The sequence below is a fragment of the Pinus tabuliformis genome, chromosome 2_2 (assembly GCF_031772625.1).
Source record: "Pinus tabuliformis cultivar Carrire ecotype Pingquan chromosome 2_2, CPIR1, whole genome shotgun sequence".
Classification (NCBI taxonomy): domain Eukaryota; kingdom Viridiplantae; phylum Streptophyta; class Pinopsida; order Pinales; family Pinaceae; genus Pinus; species Pinus tabuliformis.
This window is the reverse complement of record NC_142300.1, coordinates 1,124,065,868-1,124,076,271: the sequence shown is the minus strand read 5'-3', so window position 1 is coordinate 1,124,076,271 and position 10,404 is coordinate 1,124,065,868.

Genomic DNA, 10,404 nt, shown 5'->3' with positions numbered 1-10,404 from the left:
AAATAAAGGCGAAAGAAGAGAAAGGATTCCTGCACATAGAGGTGAAGAAAGAAACTTCACCAGGGTACTGTCCAGGCTCACTGGAAATAGTGCAATGTTTGTGTTCCAACATGACTCCACCAGGGTACTCTCCAGGCCTGCTAGCACCAGAGAAACACTAGAGATGAAAAATTATACTATGAAAATCTTAAGCTCGCGAGCTACACTACCCTTCCCAACTCGAAACATTGTGATATCGCTGAATCTTATGTTGTTTTCAACTGAGAAGTATTAAAGGGGACCATGTCTATTCATGGGGTAAGTGGGAGGCCAAAGTAATATGCACGATGAATCAATACTCCCTAAAGAACCAAGGCCCTGCACAGAAAAATTTAACCGAAGCAGAGAAGCTGGAGTTTTACTAGTGTGTCACCAAGTGTTGTGGCTGCTACAACACCCTCCAAAATTTTGGCTTAAAATCAATTTTGGAGCCTTACATGGTCTTGCACATTTTGTCGCAAACAACGAAACTCATTTCATGTAATTTCTTGAAGTATTTTTCTCCCCTTTGCAAGTTGGGTAAACTGTCATCTTTTGGCATGATTAGCTGTCGTATAAGGTGTAGAAGCTATTATGGTGGTTTAAAGGGCCTATCTTTGTGAATATGAGTTTTTATAACCATGTAAAATTATTTCAGACTCATTCACAAAGTTTTAAGCGTTGTCGCACAAGTGTCGTCACAGTTGTCACAAAGTGTATCTTAAGTGTCGCACTTGCTGTAACTGGTCATAAAGTTGTCACATTGAGGGAAATGCATTGTTCTTGTGTCCTGGGTGATATATGTTGTTGTGTTGTAAAGTATTCTAAGTGTGAGATCACATTCATTCTTATCATTGTTCACATTAGTTTAACTGGTCTTACACTTAGCCATTTCTGAGAAATCTTCCTGACCAAGCAACTTGGCTTCACCTGGCCTCCCTGAACTATGCACTACGTAGTTTCAGTCATCTAGCTGTGACCTTCCTATTGGGTGTGGAGCCTAATTATATTCTTTATTCAGAGGTTTCTTCATGTTGGACCCTAATTCCTAACAGGGAGACAACGCTTCTCGTTTAATCTCCATCAGGGGGGTATTTTATGAGCCCCCCCTGGCATGGGTTTGGGGGTAGCGCCCCCGAAGCTAAAAATAAATGAAAAATTACCTTGCAAATTATTGTAATTTCATAGTTAGTTTGAGTCAATCTGAGGTGTTCATTATGCAGATGATCTTATGGTATAAGTTATGTTTAATTTAAGCTTTCTTTCCCTAGAAGGAAACCCATCAATTTATATGAGGGAATTGTATTGCGGTTACACATATGTGTATTCTAAGTGCGAAAGAGAGAGGAGACTGTGTGAGAGTGAAGAGGAAATTACAACAGATCTACTGTAGGTTGTATCTCTTCGTTTTGTTGGATAATATAAAAGGAAGGACTGTTGTTTCTCTGTGGACGTAGGTCAAATTGGGTGAACCACATATATCTGTGTCTCTCTTGTTTTATCATTTTTGTGTTTGTGTTTCCACAATATATTATGTGTTCCATTGCTTTGTAATATATAATTTTCTAACACTTCCTCCTTGGAAATTCACAATGATGCAGTTCCTACCTCCTAGGACTGCTGCACTGTGTAGTTTCTGTGCTCAAGATCCGGCCTTGACCTCTAAAATTGCGCAATTATTTCTCCCAGCTTGGCCTCAACTGCACACTTCACAATATATAGCCTCCAGCTCCCCCCTTGATCTCTTGATATGCATAACTACTAATATTCCAATCTACCTTGTCTCTCGGAACTGCGCAATGTGTTCACTCAGTCTCCATCCCCTCGGCTTGCCTCATTGGCTCGCAGAACTGCAGAGTTTTCTTCCTCAGTCTAGTCTGAGCTATAGAATGCATATTATCTCAAGGATCAATCCTTAGCACTGAGCTCTTGAATTGCACAATTGTGCTGTCACCTGGGCTCATCTTTCCTCTAGAACTGTGCAATAAGATGATCCAGTGCCTGTCCCCTCAGCCTGTCATCCTGAGCTCCTAAGACTGCGCAATTTTCTTCCTCATCCCAACATGAAATGCGCACTACATAGTCTCAAGGCTCAAGCTTCACCCCTAATTACCTGAGCTGTGTAATTGCATCGTTACTGAGCCTCTTTCCCATCTTGTCACCCAATTCTGGCTTAAACAATGGATTAATGTGCACCATCTTAGAGTAGGGGTTTATCAGACTCATGTTTTCCTGTCATGAATGAATTGTTAATGCAGGGACCTTACCATGCTATGGTGATATGATTAAGAAAGTGATGAAGGAGGGAAACATGCTGAAAGACACTCTTGTAGCTGAATATGCAAGTTGATCAATCACGAGAAAGCAAAGGGACATCAATTTGTGATCACAACCCAAGACTTAAGATCATTGAAGATCCCTTATCACCAAGTCATACAAAAGTGAAATAAGAGCATTCTCAAGAAGACACTCAACACATAGTAGTTGCAATGGCTTAAGACTGCCACATCATCAAGCAGTCCATGTCAGGAGTTTCATGTGATGTGATGTCATAAGTTGTCATATGCCACATCGTCATTGTGGATAATGTAAATGATATTCGAAATGTATTATAAAGTGGAAGTCCAAAGGACACACATGGAATATGAAGAGTCATGTAAGTCGAAAAGTCATAGGAAGTCAAATAGTCATGAGGGTAGTCAAAGAGTCACAAGGAGGGTGAAGCATCACCCCTTGGTTATATATACACCCTCATTGTATGAGCAAAATACGTTTCACTTTGGCTCCTCCCACAGGGAATTAGAGAGATAGATCAGTCCTTTTAAGGAGAAAGGAGTGGCTCCAACACTCCACTATTGGAGCTAGTGATGTTCATTGTATACATGTGTCTTGGAACTTTTACTTAATAACAAAAGCCTTCAAGGCCAACATGTTCTTCATGCATGGATTATGGATATTTGTAATACTATTCTTTGAATGTTTGTAATTCATGTTTTCTTTCATCTGCGCTAAAGTAGTTGAACTATTTTAGTTATTTTGGTACTTATCATATTGAGAATGTGCTGTAATTGCTATTATCGCTATCGCATCCTCGTGGACTATTCCGATGGATATTAGACAAATATTCCTCATTATATTGGTTTCAATGATTGTTGCACCTCTGTGGACTATTCCATTTGATGTTGCACATACCCTTCTCGTTCATGTGTGTCTCTAATAGGGTGGTATTACTACCTCTCTATTAGAGGCTCACTTTTCCTCACCTCTGCAGTGAAAGAACTTTAACATGCATATGATCGAACACTCACCAGGAACACCCCCTTGCTTTTCGAAGGCACATGTGCACTCTCTCTTGTTGATAGTTAGAGCCAAGAAATATCTCTAAGATAACTAGTAACTGGGCTGATATTCCAGATGGGGCTCCTACTCCAAACAGTGTGAGGGCTAATTGGGACTTCACATCAGGGAGACCCCTTAGTTGATGGATTTCCAGCACCATACAAAAGTGGACATAGCTGAAGGAGCTTGAGCAAGGTCTTGAACTATGTTATAATTCCTAGTAGCTCTTGCACGAGGGCTGCAAGTATATTTACAGATAACGCCTTTCAGAGGCTTAATCATAAACTAAGTAGGAAGCACATTTAGATTAGGATATGACGGAGATGTGCTTGAAGTAGCAGGTTGATCAGTAGCCTAACTATTCAATGGATTCAAGTTACTGCAGTATTTATTTCGAGTGGCCAACATAACATAATTTTTTGGCTTAGTAGACGAAAGCATAAAAATCGATTTAGAGGAAGTAGGATCTCGGGAAACCATATTAGTCTCCTGACTCAGAAATGGATCTGTCACCATAGTGCGTGAAGTGGATGACTTAAGGAACTGATTGAATTTTTATCGATGTGGAAAATTACGAGTGAAGTGCTCCTCATTACCAATCAAGCATGGATAATGAAGTTTATCATTCTCTTCAGAAGATTGATTATTTTGTTTATCCTGTGGATGATTATCTTTCTTATTTTTACCTTTGACATTCTTCTTAATTCCTAGTTATTGAGATTTTCCTTTGGATGATTGATCGAAATTGGTCTCAGAAGTAGAAGCCGCAGAAGTGGAGGAAAGAGGGTTTTTGGTAGCCACATCGAGAGTTTCCAGATGGTTCACTCATCGACTGCTGACTGGAAAAACCAATCATGCCATCAGTGGCATGAGATTATTTACTAGGAGCTTGAGGAACAATATTAGAAGGTCACATATCATTTGGTATTTTATCATAGAGCTGCTCGATTGGGTATAAATGAGATCTAAATACTGGTCTCGAGCGATTACTTGCCTTTTGTTCATGACACCACCCTTATCGACATCTTCTGTGATGGATAGCAATAGAGACTTAATAGGCCATTCAACTAACAATTGGTCAGAAACAAAATTTTAACCAACCGACGATGACATCACCACTCATGAATGTGAACGGAATTGTGAGTGGCATCAATTTATTTGAAATTGGTTAAAAGTTCAGTTCCAACTTCATATCGCATGGGTAATTGAAATGTGTTTGGAATGTGGTAGCTAAGGCACTAGAATTATTGAAAGAAGCTCATGGTACTTTAATATACCATTTTTATGCCATACCGGTAAGTGTGCACTGGAAAAGTCGTAAATAAATAGAATCATCGTTGATAAATTTTGAAGAACACCACAAATGACAACTCATCACATGTGTAGATGGATATTCTCTATGATTTCCATTGAATTTAGGGATATCATTGGACAATTTCGTCGGAACAACCGACCCCCAAGGAGAACGGGCAATGGGATCGTTAGTAAGCCTGGTTAAATATGGTAATTGAAGAGTTTCTACAAATGGCAATTGCCTGTTAAGGTGTGGTGGAGGATATCCTAGATAGGATGGGATGGCTTGAGCAATAAGTATTTGTGTTCTAGGATAGGGAGGATTTTGGTAACCAAAATACATAACCTTGCTGCCCAATGCCAAGATAACCTTCTAAACGTTGAAATGGATGGGTTTGGATATGTTAATTTTGATAGGGAATTTGGTGACCTTAGCAAGGTACTCCTTGATACAATTGGTACGATTGCCTTGTGGGATTTTGCATCATCCCAACATAAGGATGTATAGCTTGCATTTGTGCCATACCATATAGAGGGTGACCTATCTGGACTTGAGGAATATCTTGTCCAATTGGAGGAGACTGTAAGTGACCTTGAAGAGGCTGGGTAAGTGGGGTTTGAGAGGCCCCAGATACCGGTGGGAGAGGTCAAGTTAAATGTGCAACCTATAAATGTTGACTTACATGAACTTGAGTTTGAACAAGTTGAGATATGGGTTGACCAACATAAATTTGATATGAAGATGGAACAGGTTGATAAGTTTGAACTTGATTCACAATCGGGCTAGGTTGTATAGGCAGAGTAGGTTTCCAAGAATTAACAATCATTCCTGAATGTGGAGGACTATGATGAGGCTAAGCACTAAATTGTGATATTTGATGAGAGGTTGTATATGTTCCCGCAACAGGTTCCCCCCAGTCGATAGACGAGGGGAATATGGAGGCAACTTCCCCTCAGGAGGAAGGTACCCAACATAAGATGAACTGAGTTATTGTAAGTGCCCATATCCGCTAACATATGGGCCATATTTATGCTCAAAGGTTGGTTGTGATGAAGGGGGAAGAGTAGACTATGTACCACTCATTAAAGAAGTGCTAGAAGGTATTCCAGAAAAAAGATGACATGGGAGAGGTCCATGGACTAGATGCTGCACCAGAAAAGGTACCAGATAATGATTGGTAATCAGGTGGAACAAATGAACCACCATATAAATGTGTCTCTAGCGATGTTACAAACATGGATGAAGTTGCAACATGGGTTGTCTCGGTCATAGTAGTAGATGTAGGTTGATAAAACATAGCAGATTTAGTCATGGTTAACTGTGCCGAAGAATATTGTCATGAGAAACTCACAGGTGAGTTGAAAGGAAAAGAATCAGAGAAAAGAGCGTGTTATGGAGTATGAGGAGAAGGAAAAGGGTGGGCCTCGTAAAGATGATTTCCTCTCAAGTCAACTAGAGAAGAAGGTCGAGACTCTTCCTAAGGAATCTCTTCAATACTCACAAGACCATGTGGAAGGGGTTCATCGTCAGGTTTAAGATATATGGTTTGTTGTTGGGTCTGAGATAGAGGAATACAAGAAGGTCCTAAAGTAATAGATGTAGGTAACTAAGGTACCTCAGGTTGTATAACCTCAATTTGTACTATCTTTGATTCAATATAGTCAGGTTCAATAACCTCAAGTAATAAAGTTTTAGGTGCTTATTTTTCGATTTTGTTGGAATCTGTAGAAAACGAAGAAGTAATCTCGGTTTTAGTACTCAAAAGAAATGATGATTATGGTGGATCTATCTCAGGTGGAGAGCCAGAGGTAGTAGTTCCTGAAGCACTAGATTTGGTAGTATGCATCCTTTTATTCTTCTGACAACATCCATGAGTTGGCTCAGGTGGAAGAGGATGCAATCTTTGCATCCTACGCGAACGATGGGGTTGAGGGGGTTGTTCTTCCACGTTGGTTTAATAACTTTTAAAAATTAACAAAATAAATAAATCAAAAGGGGGTAATCTAGGCAAAAGGGATTACCAAGCAATTGTGAACTGCAATATACCACCTTGGAGAACCAAGGAGTTATGTATGGGAAGGAAATGTCCCCGAATGTTGTGTTTGGTGTATCACAGTGTGCAAGGTTGTCGACACGGTTACCTAAGGTGAGGATAGCGACCTATGGTGGACTTCCAAAATATACTTGATGATCTAGGTGGCTCTGGAGACACACATAGGACAAAGAGGGCTTATGGAAGCTCGAAAATAAAAGTGATCAGAATGCTTTTGAACTAGGACTAGAGTGTAGATCTCGTCGTCTTGATCACAGCGGTGTGAACAGTTTGTCAATCTGAGCTTGTATAAGGGAGAACGAGCCAACCAAAGTTTTGGTTGACTTTTGCTGATTAGGTAGGCTTAACGAAGACACAATTTGGAAGTTTTCCGGCAGATGGAATTCGGCCAACTCCGGCCAGATTCTGGGTGAATTTGTGGCCTGTTTAATTTGACTCCTTCGGTCAAATTTTGGAATTTTCGAAATGGCCTTATTATTATTAAAAATAATATATATATATATATATATATATATATATATATATATATATATATATATATATATATATATATATATATATATATATATATCTATATATATAGATATATATATGTCTATATATATATATATATATATATATATATATATGTATATATATATATATATATATATATATATATATATATATATATATATATATATATATATATATATATATATATATATATATATATATATATATATATGTATATATATATATATATGTATATATATATATATATAGATAGATAAAGGAGGTGGTGGGCCACCACCCCCACCACCCCACGCCTCTCCATAAGAACATATGTTATCATTTTAATGAGGAGGCCAGCGAGTATCAAGCCCGCACCGGCCAAGTGCGTTGGCCCGCCACCATGTGGCGGCCCCATGTACAACCCATGTTCAACTCAAACAAACGCGCCACATAAACCATCAAACCTCCCATTTAATTCAATGCTTAATACACCATTTAATTCAACGGAGATACGAGAGTTATGGGGCGGGCTGCCCAATGCGGACCCGACCCCCCTCCAAAACAGTATGTTGCGGTTTTATTAAAACAAGAAAAGTTTAAACATGGAGGAGGCGGGGTTTGACCACCCGACCTCCTCCACCAAATTTGGATCTCATACCAATCCGCCCAAACGGGCTTTTTGAAAAAACTCTGCCCAAAAATTTAATATAAACCGAGCATTTTCCTAGTGCGCCCAAGCATGGAGGAACCAGGAGCGGTCATGGAAATCGAGACGTAATATTTTTTTAATTAATTTATTGCAGGCGGAACCATGATTGAGCAAAATTCTCAGGAGGGTGAAATTTGTGTAGTGTCCAAATTGGAAAAATTTTATTTCGATCTTACACTTCTCAGCGACACAAACCTGATGGCGTAGTCAGTTTCCTGATTTGAGCAGCTGATTTGCAGAGGACCCGGAGGAGGGAGTATTTGAGGAATCTAGGGGGAATCTAAAAGATTCCTTAAGCCCAGAATTCCAGTTTCTCAGAATTAAGAAATTTGACAGTCAATTTTTCACTATTTGATGCCACAAATCTGATGGTGTGTTTAGATTTTCCATTTGCTCATTTCATTTTTCGACCACTTTTCTAAGTGGAATGTAGGTGTCAGCATTCATGTGCGAGCAGTCATTTCCATGAGATTCGACGCCGCGAGATCGATGGTACGAACAACTTTAGCAGCTTGACATCCTTTTCTTCAGATGGTCCCAGGATGTGAGGTATATGCAGTGTGTTCATGTACTTATTTTTGCTATGCATTGTGCTGCATAGATCCCTGTTTGATGTTTGACGAGGGATCTTGTTTCTTACTTGTTTTCATGATTCCTGCTTGATGTGACGTGGAATCATATGTGGGATGTACTTGTTGTCATGATTCTTCATGCTTTGTCTAAGATGCCTTTGTCATTATGTTGATGGGATACTCATGTGTCACCATGCATGTTTGCATTGAGATCCCTTTTATTCCATGTTGGCAGAATGCTCATTATAATCATGCATGAGTTTATGTCATACTGATAGGAATCCTTTTGACTGAGAGTTCCTGTAGTGGAACATCTCTTGGAGCCACTCCTGCGTGAGGGAATTTTCCTTGTATGATAGCGACATCACCTATTATGTACATCATCACTATTGACAACACTTAATGCAGCAACCTACACCATCTTGACACCGGGGCCCAGAGACGTAGTCCCTCCTGGACGAACTCCGTTATCAACGGCTTATGTTTTCATGTGCTGATGATTGTCATGTTCCTCTTCTTTACAACATGCAGATGAATTCATTTATGTTCTTTTAAAAATCAAATTTAACACATCATGAAAGTAAAAGGTCTCAAAAGGGTCCTTTGTCACACTTGGACCTGGATCAAGTGGTATCAGAGCGGTCTTTGTGTGGATGTGAATTGCAAGTGGGAACAATGGAACATGCAACAGCATAAGATGAAAAAGCGATGTACGAGACCATGCTCAAAATTTCCAAAAGGGTGGAAATAATGTATGAAACTCTACAGAAAGAGATAGAGGAAAAGGAGCGATTGCAGCTTTAGTTGCAAGCCACAGAAGAGGCCCTGGAAGAACTGAAGCACAACAAACATAATCTTGAAATAGAGAACGTTGAATTGAAGATGCTTCTACATGAAGAGAAGGAGGAAAAACAAAATTTGTTACAATAGCTGCAAGCTAAGGAAGAGGCCTTGGAAAAGCTGCAGCGTGACCCATGTGAGGTAAAAAGTAGTTCTCCATCTTCATGTATGTGTTCTGATGATGATTTCGTTGTTTTTGAAAATCATACCACAGGAATTGGCTCCAAACTATTGAAGAGAATGGGTATGAAGGAAAAGGATTGGGTGTTAATGGCCAAGGCATTGTCAACCCCATCAAAGTATAAGAATTACCCCGTCAGGTAGGACTTGGGTATGTCAGAAAGGAAGTTGGGGAATGCGCCAAGATAGCTAGCGAACCACCAACAACAGATGATGAGAAGCCCTCATCAGTTCTTTCCAAATCAACAGAGGAGGTAAAATATGTTGATTTCCTTTCGGTTTCGTCTTCACATAGTATGATTTCTGTTGGAGATTTGGAGATCCCAATTACATGGACAAACATGAGGCTCTTTACCAGGACAAGGCATGAGGAGGAAAAATAACTTGGTGTTAATAACTAAGGCATAACTCAACCATTAGAGGTTGTACAGAGACCTCAATTTTTAGGTTTTGCATACATCGAATGAGAATGCTCGAAGGTGTCAGATGCTTCCGAGACATCGTTGAAATCGTCGAGGAAAGAGAATGATGGGAACACATCCCCATCATCCCATGGCAGTGCCCATGGTAGGGAAAGAGCTGAGGCAAGCTCTCATCGCCATACTTACACTAGAGACAACAAGGAAAGGTATAACCACTCTCGATATTCGAATGTTCATTTCGGTTATAATCATGTTGTTAAAGATGAACGTAAATCATGGAATCAAAAAACATGTACCTTTTGTGGATTACATAACCATACATTTTCTAAGTGTTGGAAAAGAATAGCAGCACACAAAAGGAGGAGGCATGAAAGACCCTCTCAACAATAGGGAAAGAAACATGTTAAGAAAATATGGAGGAAGAATATGTATTGCAGTCATTACGACAAGGGTGGCCATCAAAGAGCCACTTGTTGGAGGCT